Source organism: Benincasa hispida, chromosome 6, assembly GCF_009727055.1.
Source record: "Benincasa hispida cultivar B227 chromosome 6, ASM972705v1, whole genome shotgun sequence".
Lineage (NCBI taxonomy): Eukaryota > Viridiplantae > Streptophyta > Magnoliopsida > Cucurbitales > Cucurbitaceae > Benincasa > Benincasa hispida.
This window is the reverse complement of record NC_052354.1, coordinates 7,974,927-7,989,764: the sequence shown is the minus strand read 5'-3', so window position 1 is coordinate 7,989,764 and position 14,838 is coordinate 7,974,927.

Below are 14,838 nucleotides of genomic sequence, written 5' to 3'. Positions count from 1 at the left end.
CTTTAAAATAATTTATAATGTTCTTCAAAACTCATATTAATGATATTAAAAACTTTATGTTTATTCAATTTCTTTGGTGTAATCTTCTTTTCCAAATATTGCTTTAGATTTGATGATAAAATAGGTTTATTGGATTTGTCTTGATCAAGTTAATTCTGGACTGAATTGTTTTAGGATCTAGGAATGATTACCGTATATTTTAAGTTCGATCTAAGGGTTGTCCGTCCTTCTAGCTAAGCTCTTAGTTGGAATCATTCTTTAAGTTAGCTTTATTCGTGAGTGTTGCAAGAATACTAGAAGGACCTCTAGCTTTGCATAAATCAAGCATTGTGGGCGCTTATCAAAGTTTCTCCAATCCAATTAATTCTTATTGAATAATAAATTCAATCAAGCCTAATCAAGAAATATTTTTGTTGGGTTAGATTACTCGGATCATCCATTTAAATTGTTTTTTCAAAAAAAAAAGTAAAATGTTAATATGTAAAAATTATATTTAATTATCTTCATATGTTAAATTAAGATTAGCAACTCAATTTCATTTTATATTATGAATTTTTTTTCTAAACTCTAAACCCATTAATTATGATACAATTAATTGTAGATTCAAACTATGATACAATTAATTGTAGATTCAAACTATGATACAATTGTGTTATTTTAGCTGAACCTATTAACACATACAATTTTCATTTATTTGAATCCAACAAATTCAAATTGACTCAATTAGATTTTTTTTTTTTTTTTTTTTAGTTTAACATATTGTGAGAAATTCAAACTTCTTTATCTCTTAATTAAAGGTACATGTCTAAGTTTAAATTGATTGAGTTATGAATAAATTGAATGGTGAGGTAAATATTGATTTTAAAAGATCACATTGATTTAGTTTATTTGTGATGTTGACTCGACAAGTTGAATTTTAATTATTTTTTAGTATAATAAATGAGGTAGGGATTTCAACCTCAATAGAGATACTATTATGCTATTTTCATTTGGACTCACGTTAGTTTGGTCTTAATTTGAATCAAATCAATTAATTTGTTAAAATATTTCATTACAAATTCTTAATTTAGTTTAACTTCATTGAGTCGAACATAATTCAACTAGTTAAGATATCCTTTTTATTTATAGGTTTGAATCTTTCCCATCATAAATAATTTTTAAAAAAATTAATTGAACTATATCATGAATGTCCATAGTAAAATTTTCATAGATAGAAAAATTGTTAAACTATTTACAGAAATAACTAAAAAGAATATACGGATAAACACTAATAGATTTTTATTAACATCTATCACATAAGATCAATGATAAACTTGTGATAGACTTTTATAGCCTCTATCGGTATCTATTAAGAAAATATTAAAACTTTTCATTTTGTGTAGATAATTTTTTTCTATATTTTGAAAATCTCCTACTTCTATACTTATCTTCCCCAAAGATTATATTAAATTAATCAAGTCATTAATGCAATTGGAGAGAGCCTCGTCTTTCTTTTATCTTCATTAATTCCGTTTGTTTAGAGTATTAATTTGTGCACGGATGATTAAAATAATGATAATAAAATATTAAATAAACTCTCCAAACCCTAGAAATTGAATAATTGAAAAAGATAAGTTGGTTTAGAAATTGTTTCAATTTCCTAGAAAGTTCCATTGCATATGCTAACACTCATTTAATTATTATAATTAAAATTTGGTGAAAGATCTTCTTTTTTTTTAAAGCAACAAAAATACATTTTTATCCCTAGATTTTTTTATCTGATTTCTATTTGATCTCTACATTTTTAGATAATACATATTTGGTAATTTAATTTTGAGTTATGTTTCAATTTAATCTCAAAGTTTCAAAATGTTATAATTTTACCCTTGAGATTTGAGATTTGAGATTTGTTTCAATTTGGTCCCTAAGTTTCAAGATTTTACATTTTTAATCTCAATTTTTTTATTGAATACTCACTCTCAATCTTGATGTCAATTTTTATTAATTAATAAAAAATTATGAAATAAAATGTTAAATTTAATTTTAAGCCATAAAGAATAGTGAAATTTAATTAATTATAATTTATTTAAGGATTTTCAATTTATTAACATAAATTAATACTAAAGACAAATAACTTTGGTGAATAATCGAGGTTAAAAGTGTAAATCTTAAAACGTAGAGAATTAAAGCAAAACTCAAATGTTAAGGGTAAAATTGTCGCATGTCGAACTTATGGACTAAATTGAAACCAAACTCAAAATTTGATGACTAAATGTGTAATATTTTGAAACCTAGGGATTAAATAGAAATTAGACCAAAGCCTAGGGACGAGTATTTATTTTTTTCATTTCTTTTAATTTACATCATCTCTTTCTTTTATATTTTTCAATGCATCTTAATCAATTAGGCCAAATTCCTTTTATTATAATTAAAATGGTTGTGCTTCCAACTACTTACAAATATTCAAAGATGCTCACTAAAAAGTTGAGCAAATGGTAGTGAATTGCATTATTTCCAAATATAACATAAAATAAAGTAATTAAAAAAAACTCAACATACTTGTTTGTTTGCTTTAATTCTATTCTTAATGTTCTTTTGAAATATTTTTTTTAAAAAAAATATATTCTTAATGTTGCTTTCCAATTTGATTTGTTAAACCAAATTAAGGTGGGCGTGTATTTTTTTAAACTTTATTTTGGGCATCTCTTTTTTTTTTTAAATAATTTGTTTTTTTTTTCTATATAATTAAATTATTTGAATTGAAAATTTGTAAAAGTTAAATTATCTTAATTAAATGAAAAACATAATCTTCTACCTAACTATGTGATAATCAAATAGCAATAATTTTATAATGATCTATTTAACTATTTAAGTTACATATAAAAAACAATGTACACCAGTTAGATTAAAACAGTAGAATATAATTAAATAGAGATATATGATTTTGCGAATTTTCCAACAATATCGATGTATAAATATACAATCATTTTGGATTAGAAAATGTATTAAATCATTTTTTAAATATTGTACGTTTTAAACAATAATATACATATATCTGTGTTTGTTAGTAATGGATACATATCCAACGTGAATTATCTTATAAAATGACATCGATATATATATATATATATATTTTGTAATTCAACAACATCGTATATCTGAGAATATATGTGTAAAGTAATTGAATTAGGTTTGAGTTGACATATAGACAATATCTTTAAATAACCAGATATGTGGTTATTAATAAGAATGTGTTTGGTTTAATTTTTTAAGTGTTTAATTTTGAAAACAAATCATTTAAAAAAAAAAATTTGGAGCCTTTTACAATCACTCAAAATAGTTTTTTGAAAAAACAAATTTACGAAATAAGTTAGTTCGAGAGAAACACGTGGAATCATCTCTTAGAAAAATGATTCTTGAGTGTTTAATGATTAATTTCTCACTAGTTCTCTACCTCACTTTCACAATGCTCTTGTGGCTACCATCAGCAAGCTACTTTAGTGTACTTCTGACAATCATCTCCAATGACCTCCACTGATGTCAACCTCCGACCACCATTGATTGCCAACTCTACCCACCATCACTAACGACCAACTCCAGCCCTCATCACTAACTCCGACGACGACCACACAATTATTAAAAATTATGAATTCATAATAGTCGTCCTTATAGTAATTTGAACTTAATGAAAACATTTTTAGTATATAACAAATGAAACAGACTTGAATAAAAACATTTTTGAAAAAAAAAGTTGTCAAATACGAGTGTTTTTATTTTTAAGCGATCTTTATCAAAGGTGTTAGAATGAAAATGATTTTTTTAAAAAAAAAAAAATAATCTAGTCAATCCAACTACATCTAGTATGATTTTTTCATTGGCTAAAAGTATGATATATATATTTTTTTTTTAAATTATAGAATAAAATTAAATCAGGAACTTTTTAAACATAGGGACAAGAAATTTCCCTAAGGAAGCATTTCAAAGATATTTCATCAAATGAGTTTAAGAAAAGTATCTCTAATAGTTTATTGATGGAAAGAATATTCTTTATTACTTGGGATGGAAAAAAAAATATGAGATTGGATTGTGGATGGAAAATTCTCTTTCAAAATGGGTTGGAAATAGTGAAGGGAGAAAATGTTCTAATATTCTTTCAAAATTCCTTCCCCCAAAGTTATTATTATTAAGTTAAAAATGTCTAATTAATTTTTATAATTAGCTATTGAAAAGTTGTCATTTTAAAATTTTAAAATTTGTTATTAGAATATATTTAATAAAGTTTAGGTTAAAGGCAACTTAATAACAAAGGTACAAGTATAGGTTTTTTAAAAGAGAATTTAATTCTTAAACGAGTGTTTTTTTAAAACTTTTTGACTTGATTATTAATCAAATTTTTATTTTGATGAGGTGGCCTAGATACCTTTATAAATTTTGTTATTTTTGTCCAAACGAAAAAAATTAATTATCGATGTATGTTTCAACAAAAATAAATAAGATAAACAATAAATTTCTTAACGAATATGTTAAAAAAAGATTCGTTATATATTTTTTGTACTAAAAACAAAAGTTGTGTCGTCTTTAAAAGAGTATTGGACTCAAAATGTTAGTCTATCTTTGATTAATTTGTGTGTAATTTATTTAAATAAATAAAATATTTAATATTTAATACTTTTTCTTGTTTTTTATTAATTAAAAAATTAGATGCGATTAATTATTATTTATGCAACATATAAACATAAGTATATATATTTCTTATAAACTTAATATAGAAAAAAGTTGCGATCGCTTTCTATTATTATAGAGAATATAAGGTGCACAACTAGGTAGAATTTTTAAACTTTAAAACTAAAAGGTCAATTTTAAACTCGTATACAAAGATAATTAATTAAACTTTGAATATAAAGAGTATTCATGTTAAAACTAGAAAAGAAAAACAAACAAACAAAGAAGGAGAGAGAAAGAGATATCAAAATATAATGGGAAAATGGTTAGAAATGACCGTTTGAATTTTTATCCAACAAAATTAGCATATTTTTTGAAAATTCATAAAAATGATTTTTTTTCAGTCCATCTCGGACGAGATCAACTATGAAATTTTAATTAAAAAAATCAACTCTTTCAAACTAATCAATTGTTTGGGGCTTTCTCGGTACATCTCGCCATATATTATGTGCATCTCGATGTTAATCTCGGACAAAATAACACCGAGATTCTATATATATTTGAGCTTTCTCGGTGAAATATCGGGCATAATTAACACTAAAATTCATATATTTGAACTTTCTCAATAGAATCTTGAGCAAGATTAACATCAAGATTCTATATATATCCTAAATCTTACCCAATTTTTAGAAAATTTTGATATTTCTCAAAATTTAAAAATGTTGAATCAATTTTAAAAATCTATTTTGATAATTGGAAAACTCATTTGGAATTTTGGAAATTCATATAATTGTGAAAACATAAATTATGCTAAAGATTTGAAAAATTATGTAATAATTTGAAATAATATTCAGTAAACATAACCGAATTTGGAGAAAATTTAAAAATAATATAAGATTTGGTACAAGATTTTGGAAGATCACATAAAAAAAATAGCAAATCTCAGTGTGTAATCAAGCGAAATTTACCGAGAAGACCAAAAACAATCGATAAATTAGAAAAATAATTGATTTTATAACTAATTCTTGGTGGTTGATCCCGCCTGAGATGGACCGATAAAAACTATTTTTACGAGTTTTTAAAAAGTATGATAGTTTTGTAAGGTAAAACCTAAACGTGCTATTCTTTACAATTTCCCAATATAATGGCCCTAGTTTAGGAGGATGAACACTAATAAACCAAGATCACATCTAAATGAGAGAAATCCTAATTAAGGATATGAAAATATGATTAAGAAGGGTTTAAAGGAATTAAAAGTTACTACATATACCAACGAGGTGCACCTTTCTTTTTGGTGGCTCAATCATATATAGGAACTCTAAAGTTAAGCATACTTAGCTTGGAACAATTCTATGTTGAGTGATCTCTTGGGAATTTTCCTAGAAAGCATATGAGTGACAACAAAGCATGTTGAAATGACTCGTGTTAGTTTGCGTGAGATAGTCTTCACTATTAGAAGCATTCGAGACAAGCAAGGATGATGGTTTGGGGCATTACAGATGGTATCAGAACAGAACCTATCCGAGTAAGATGTGGTTCATAGATGATTCAAATGAAAGTTGGTGGGCATGTAACAACTCAAATTTAGGAGTGAGACATGAATGGACCGAGATCATATTTGAATGAAAGTATGGTTAAGAAAAACATAAAAGAATTGAAAGTTACTACCCTCATAGCTTATGTACTCACTTAGCTTGGGACAAATCTAAGTTGGATAACCTATTGAGAATTTTCCTAAGAAGCATGTGAGTAAGGACAAAACATACTAAAATGACCTGTGTGGCTGTGTTGGTTTGTGGGGATAGTCTTTACTCTTTGAAGCAGTTCAAGACGAGCAACAATGACATTGCTAGGTCTCATGAAAATGTCGAGACTATTATGTGCTAAGTCCAAATTTCGAATTTTGAGCTTGAGGTATTACACTTTGATTTTTGAAGCAATTTTTTATGGAATAAATCTTGTTATCAATGTGGAATTTTATCTTTTATGGACTAAGTATGACTCTTTGATTATCTACCGTGAACATGATCTTAAAATTTTATTTTATTTTATATTATATTAAGTGTAGGCAAAGTTTATTTAAAGTTTTCTTGACATCTTGAGAGATTCTAATATTGTTGTACATACCCTTTGATGTTCATGCAAGATGATGCACATGGAATGAAATTTGGCTAGAAGACCATTCATTTAAGTAGAGATGTCAATTTTTCCCGTGAGGAAACGATCGCGAAAATTCCTATTTATGAGGGAAATGAGGGAAGGTGTGAGGAAAAAAAAACTCGGTTAGCTAAATATGGACTTGGAATGCAAGTCCTCATTGTTGGGATTGGTGTCTCAATTCTCCCGAAGTCTCGTTGTTTTGTAAAGATACACATTGTTTGATGAATAAAATAATTGTTATTTAATTCTGACATTTACTCATATCTAATAAACAAAACTCATTGGTTATCTTATATGAACTTAAGCATGTATATGTTGATATACAAGTGGATCATGCCTTAAAGTGATAAACTAAATAGGTTTGTAGTATAAAGATTAAGGTGGATACTTGATCCTGGTGACACTATGGATAAGAGTCGCTTTGTAGAAGTTTGCAAGCGTTGTAAACTACTACAGATGGTAGATCCTGACCATCATGTTGAGACGTGCGAGCGGGGGTGTCCGATACCAAGAGTTTGTATAAGACTAGACCATAGATGACTAGACTCTGTATATAACGTCGTTGATACTAGAGACTTACATCTCACCTAAACGACCATAGGTGACACGACCTCAATCCTGAGTGTTTTGGGAACTCCTACCTAGAGATGTCCAGGGGCGAGGCGGGCCGGGGATGCCATTCCCCATCCCATCCCCGCTCCCCATTTCATTCCCCATCCCTGAGAAATTCCACAAGAGATCGAGGCAGGGATTCCCGCGGGGAATTCCAGGGATCGGGTTTCCCGCGGGAAATTTTTTTCCGTTACCTCTTTTTTTTTGTAAAAAACCAATTAATTTAAATCACTAATGCGAGCAAATTTTTAATTAAATAATTAACTTTATCACTAAATTGTTTATTATAGTTAGTTTTTACATGACATTTTGAATTTAAAAATAATTACTTAAATTTGGCCTAAAAAACTAATTAATTTTTTTTTTGTAGAAAAAAATAAATATAAATCAAATTATTCACCTATATAATCTGCATTTAAACATATTCATTATCTTTCCCAATAAATAATCAAATTTGAATTTAAATGTAATATTTATATAATAATAATAACATAACATTAGTTAACTATACTAAATAAATATGTAAAAGCTAATCGAACAGGGACGGGGAATGGGGTGAGGACGGGGAATGCACTTCCCGTCCCCATCCCCATTTAGCTCACGGGGATTTTTTCTCTCATTCCTCACCTAATCGGGGAATCCTCGTCCCCGTGGGGAAATTGGACATCTCTACTCCTACCTTTGAAGGAGATCTTTTTATTAGTATGGGTGAAAGTGGTCAGATTGTCAACTCAACATGCTTACCTTTTTGGGGACTTATCTGATATAAGAGCTAGGAACTAAATCCACAAGATGGAATTCACTCCTTTCCCGAAGCAAGGATAAGTAGACAGATTGCTTTCTTAAGGGCTGATTCCGGGGCTTGAACATAGTGGCCACAACTTCTCTTTGGAAGAGAGGACTCAGTCATAGTATGACTATGACTTATGTTCATTAGAGGGATCAGTGGTATTTAAGGAGTTAGATGTAACTACAGAGGCATAACAGTTATTGGCCCAGTTGTACTTACGAGTGATATGTGAAGGGTTGTTGCACTTCTTATTGGTTAAGATGAACATATAATATATCTGTGGTGAGGAGAGTTCAACTGTCGGTCTTTAGTGGAGTGCTTGGCAGTTAACGGATGGTGGATCCCGTGACTAAAGAGTTTAGTCAGTTATTCACGTACCGTTGGAGCTTCGAGCTACAGGTCCATAAGATCTCCTTGGTAGCTCAATGGATTCAGTTGAGGATCAGTTCTTGCTGTTGATTTGAAATATTCAAATTGACAAGAGGTAATTCGATTATATATGATATAATCGGTATGATGTATGAGATACATCTAATGGAGAATTGATGTAAATGAGATTTATATTAAGTACCATGGAATAGAAAAATAGCTATAGTTTATATGTTTCGTGATATTAAATATTAAAACTATAGGTTATAAATATAGTATGATAAGTTGGTTATCATTTATATTTATAATAATATTAATTATTGGATAATTAATCTTTTTCTCTAATAACCAATTGAGTGGGAGGTTATTGGTGGTTCATGGTAATTATGAGATAAAAGGAAAATGGTTTTCCTAATTTTAGTAAGTTTTTGAAAAGTTCTACAAAAGTGTTTTTTGAGTTTTTCTCTTGGAAAAACATCTCACGGAAGCTTGTCAAGTAAATATTGATTTACTAAGCGACAGCTTGGTTTAGTAAACAATCGTGTAGTGTTTTGTAAGCAACAGACACGGTACTAAGCGATGAGCTAAACGATCGCTTAGCTTTTGTTAGACGATCGCTTAGCTTTTGCTAAACGACTGGGCATCGACCTATACGATAGGTCTCTGTCTTCTCCCACTTGCCCAATCGTGTACACGATTATTCATTCCTCCTTCATCTGCCTCATACCAAGTCCAAACAGTGCCCATCCTTTGGATTCTTACACCGAGAATACCAAGGTACCCTTCTTGGTGGTGCCATACTCCTGTCTCTTATACACATCTAGATGTGTATAAGAGACAGATACTCAACTTGACACCGTCGAAGTTCTGTGGAGGCCATTCGTGTTGCTGGGGTGTTCGTGACCGAGGCGATTGCTGAGATCAAGTGCGAAGTATTCGTGCAGTGTTGTGGTCGTGTTGTTGGAGCATTCGAGGTTACTGTGTTCGAGCGTTCGTGAGCAATGAGCATGGAGACGAGTCGACAAACGTTCGTAGCATTCTCCTTGTTTATGTGATAGTTCATGTTTGTTTACGACTGTAATTTGTAATGTTCATTCATGATTGTAATTTGGAATGATCTATTTTGTGCTACTCATGGAAATTTCGAGTTCGATTTCCTTCACTCATAACATTTGCCTCTTTTTTAATTTATTGTAATAATTTTTTTTTTATTATTATTATATTTAAGTTTTAAGTTTTATTGTTTAATGATGAAGATGGTGGATATGTTTAGATTAAATATTTTAAAATTATATATATTAATAATTTGGTTGGTAAACTAACTATTTTTTTTTATAAAATTGCAGTAATTTCTTCTTAAATTCAAATTGTCTAAGTGAAATTAATCATATAAAAATTAATGAGAAATTTAACTATTTAATTAAACAAAAATTTACAACAGTTTTTTAATTAATTGGTTTTTTTAAAACAAAACGGAGAAAATTTCTAACGGAGAATCCCTACTTCGATCCCCACAAAATTAAATGAAAAATTTGACCGGATGGATAATGAAATGGGTAACAGAGACAAGGACATGAAAGTGAACCCCAATCCTGCCTCGTGGACATTTATGGACCTAAGTTCAAGAGATCACGAGTAGGAGGAACCTATCTTAATTTTATTTGGATCTTTTTGTTCTCTTCTTTACTAAAAAGATCAATAATACTACTACTAATAATAATAAAATCAAAATAGGACACCATCACACAACAAAGATAAGAAACACAAAACATGAATTATTGCATATACCTTTAAATATTTATAGATAGTTGAATTAATGGCCTCCATCAATTGGATCTGACCAAAATTTCATCACTTTTTGTTCATCTTTAAGCAGAATAAAGCTAGACACACTTCAAATCATACAGTATAATACCAATTCAAATTTTAAAGAAAGGTTGTGAATGGTGGGGTTAGAGAGATTGGGTATATATTTATTTTGATCACAATTTCTTTTTAATAATTTTTTTTTTTATAATATAAGATAATAAAAATAGGGGAGAGGAATACAGCTATATTGAAGTTGGAATTTTGGCTTATTTTGAAAATGAAGCATTGCCATATCTTTTGTTTTTCCTCTTTGGTTTGGGCCATCCCACATATAATATGTTATTAATAAAATTAATGTGTTACATGTGTTGCCACCATATGGCATGTCTTTTTGGATTAATTCTATATAGTTTGTAATTTGCCTTTCCCCACTCCTTTCCCCACTCCTTTCCCCAAACCTTTTTCCTTACCATGTTTAATTTAACTATATTTCTAAATTTGCATATGTTAATACATCAATCATATATCTTTTTGTGTGACATCTTATATTATTATGTGGTTTTTGTTTTACAATGTTCACATGTGTATCGTGTAATTGAATTTATAGTGCTTTTTTAAAGATTATTTTTTTTTTTAATAATTGTGCTTGAATTAAAGTATCTTTTCTACCTGCAATTCAAAAGCACTCTAAAGGCTATATGTTGTTCATATTTTATTTAGAAAAAAAAAAAAAATCAATTTATACCTCAAACTTTGGTAATTGTATGAGTTAAAGTCATTAACTAATAATTGTATCTAGGCCAATTTTGGGATAGCTACCGGATTCTACAACATTTAGGTGTTAAAAAAACTCATAGGATATTAAATCCTAGTTAGACGACCATTATGGATTGAACTCATGGCTTCTTAGCCCTTTGTCAAGGTCATGCTACATATTTATCACGAGGTCAATCCAAGATGGTTTATCAATTTAAACTCTGAGATTTCATCAATATAACAATTTACCTCATCCTCTAGATTTTGCTCAACAAATACCATGCAAAACTTAAAATTTGAGTCCATTAAACTCCAAATTTTTTATAAGCCAATCAATTTAGACAATTCATTATGATTACCTTTAAAAATCATCGACCTATTAATCCTTGAATACGTGGTCTTCTTTAAATGTCGGTTTTACAAGTCAAGTCCTACCTCCATGGAGAGATGCGACCGCGAGAGCTTTCATTATTTATATTACAAGAGAATCTTTTTGAAAGGAAAGGGATGAACGATCTATCTTAAGGGTTGGCTTGGGTCATGACTATAGTAGTGTCCTTGGTACTATATGCCACCTTAACGTCCACGATAGGCATTGAGGAATTCTTTGAGGTACCAATCGTGAATCGGAGTTGGAGGATCGATCAAACTGATCCTAAGCTGGTGGGTCTCCTTCAAAAGTCACTTTGGTCTCACGTGCTTTGAAATTGACATGCTTTCTCAATTCAAAGTGGTGTGAATAGGATAAAAAAAGTCAGGCTTGAAAAAAAGGGTCATTGTTCCCGGCTATTGAGCATTGATAAAACGTATCATGATAGATGATGATTCATGTATGAATGTTAAGCTCAATGTTGAAATTGATACAACCACTAAAATTTAGAAGTATACATTGATATTTTCCCTTTTATTTATTAATATGATGTATTAATAATTTATAATCCAATATAATTTTGGTTTTACAAATTTATGAGCATAATATCAACGATGTTGTTGTAAAGAGTTAGAATATCATAAGTTGATATCTACTTAGCTATATAGTTCACACCTCTTTGAATTGAGAAAGTGTATAGTGTATAGCCTCATTAAAAAAATAAAAAAATAAAAATAAAAATATAGTAAGTCTATCAACGATAGACTTCTATTGTTATAAACTCTTGCAAGCAATATGGTCTACTACTGATAGACTCCTACCAACAATATGGGCTATCACAGATAGACTATCTAAATTTTGCTATATTTGTAATTCTTTTTACATTATGTTATATTTATTAATACTTTAAATCTAATTGTTATATTTTCAATTGTTCCTATATTTTTTTTAGAATAATATACTATACGATCACAATCTTATTTATTTACATTTGTGACATCAAAACTCTTCAAATCTCTTTCTACTCAAACTCAAACTTTCATATTTAATTGGTTGGTAGAATAATGACTAAGAGGAGACTTATTTGATTTTCCATTAAATCAATCAATAGTGGGGAATATGGTATTTTGAGACAATCATTGGATTTCTTATAAAAATTCTTTGTACTTAGAAAAAAAATTCTAAGCCCACCACCCCTCCATAATGATCCTATAATTTGACTATAAGAAAGTATTTGGCTTACTAACATGAGTTGAATTAAGTTGGTATAATACACCAACTCATTGTTTGGTCTACCGACTTTAAATGTTGGTGAAGTTGAGTTGGTACATTTTACTAACTCATCCCAACTCACTCTAACTATTCCTTCTTCCCATGTTTTCAATGGCTCCACCTATTGGTCACTGTCACACTCCGAGAACTAACTCTGGGCTCTGGAAACCACCTCCGATGACAACTCAACTCCGAACTCCGACTGAAGAAACCTGTGAAGGCCCTAAGCGAAAATGTGAATCGTCTCAATTTTTGTTTTACAGAATTCAAAATTTTACAGAAACGATTATGCATTGATAAGGGTAAATTACAGCATGCCAAAAATTGAGAAAAGAGAAAAAGATATTAGGGTTTCAAAAAACCTTACTTTTTGAAGAACAATTTTCTTTCACGGAATTCCTTTTCTCCGGAATTGGTCACGTACTACAACGAACTCGAAACCCTAATAGTCACCACCAATTGGAGCCTTTTGTATTATCTGGGATGAAAATCACATGAGTTGTAAGTTCTATGATTTTTGAGAGGAAAGAGATTGAGAGGAGCAAAAAAGAATTCTTGGGAGTTTTTTTTTCTTTTCTCTTTGAAAGAAAAACTTCACCCCACTTTTTTCTGTGTAAAAACTGTGAATACCAGAAAAACTCCAACGACCCTATCCACTCACTACCTTAGTTAAAGAGTTAAGGGGAAGGAAGTTATTTATCCCTCTTTAAATTCCAAATTAAAATAAAAATAAAAATAATAATTTTAATTTAAATAAAACTATATATATATGCTACATGACATAAAACATATAGCCTATAGTTTAATATTTACATATACAATATAACCTATAGTTTTACTTCTCTCATCAATGGTATTTAATATAATCACATTTATATTAAATATAATTATATAAATTAAATTCATATAATTAATATTTGAATCATATTCAAATATTTATTTTCCTCTCAAATAAACTTTATATTATAATATATATCATATACATTATAGTAATTATATCATAAATAAAATAAATTAATTATATCACATATAATTAATTTCCTCAATTAATTTGAACAATTCAAATTAATCCAAAATTGATTCTCATTTCATCCGTGTTGAGCTACAGAGGGGACCTAATGGACTTGTAGCTTGAATCTCGAATAGTATTTGAATAATTAATTAATTATTCAATATCTATTAACTGTTGGGCACTCCACTAAAGACCGACAACTGTACTCTTCGCAATATAAATATATTTTTGTGTCCATTAGATATAACAAGTCAACAGTGCAATGACTCTTCACAAATTACTCGTAAGTACAGCTAGGCCAAAATTACCGTTTTGCCCCTATAGTTATATCTAACTCAAGTACCACTGATCCCTCTAATGAACAATAAGTCATAGTCCAACTATGACCAAACTCTTCTCGAGCTAGGAGAAGGTGTGACGCCACATTGTTAAAGCCCAATCTACTTACCTCGACCTCGGGGAAGGAGCGAATTCCGTATTGTGTATGTTCTTAGCTCCTCAATCAGACGAATTTCCAAAATAGTAGGTTTATTGAGTCGCCGATTTGACCACCCTCTCTCATACAAATCAAAGGACCACCTTTATAGGCAGGAGTTCACAACCCACTCAAGATTCAGGTCATGTCACATATGGTCATCCAAGTAAAATGTAAGTCTTAATTATGAACGGCGTTATATAATGAGACTAGTCATTTCGTGGTCCGGTCTTATACAAACTCCTATGTATATAATACCACTGCTCACATGTCTCCACATGAATGATCGTGATCAAATCATTTGTAGCACTTTACAACAATTGTAACATCTATAAAGTGGGTCATATTCATAGTGTCACCTGGATAAGGTATCCAGTTTTATTAATCTATTACAGACCATTTAGGTTATCACTTAAACATGATCCACCTATATATCTCTACATACATGTTTAAACTACATATATAACCTTGGATGTTAGTTTATTGGTTTGTAGGTTTAATGCTACTAAGTGTCAAATAAAACATATCATATTTTATTAAATAATAAAATATGAGATCTCGTAGGGTCCTAC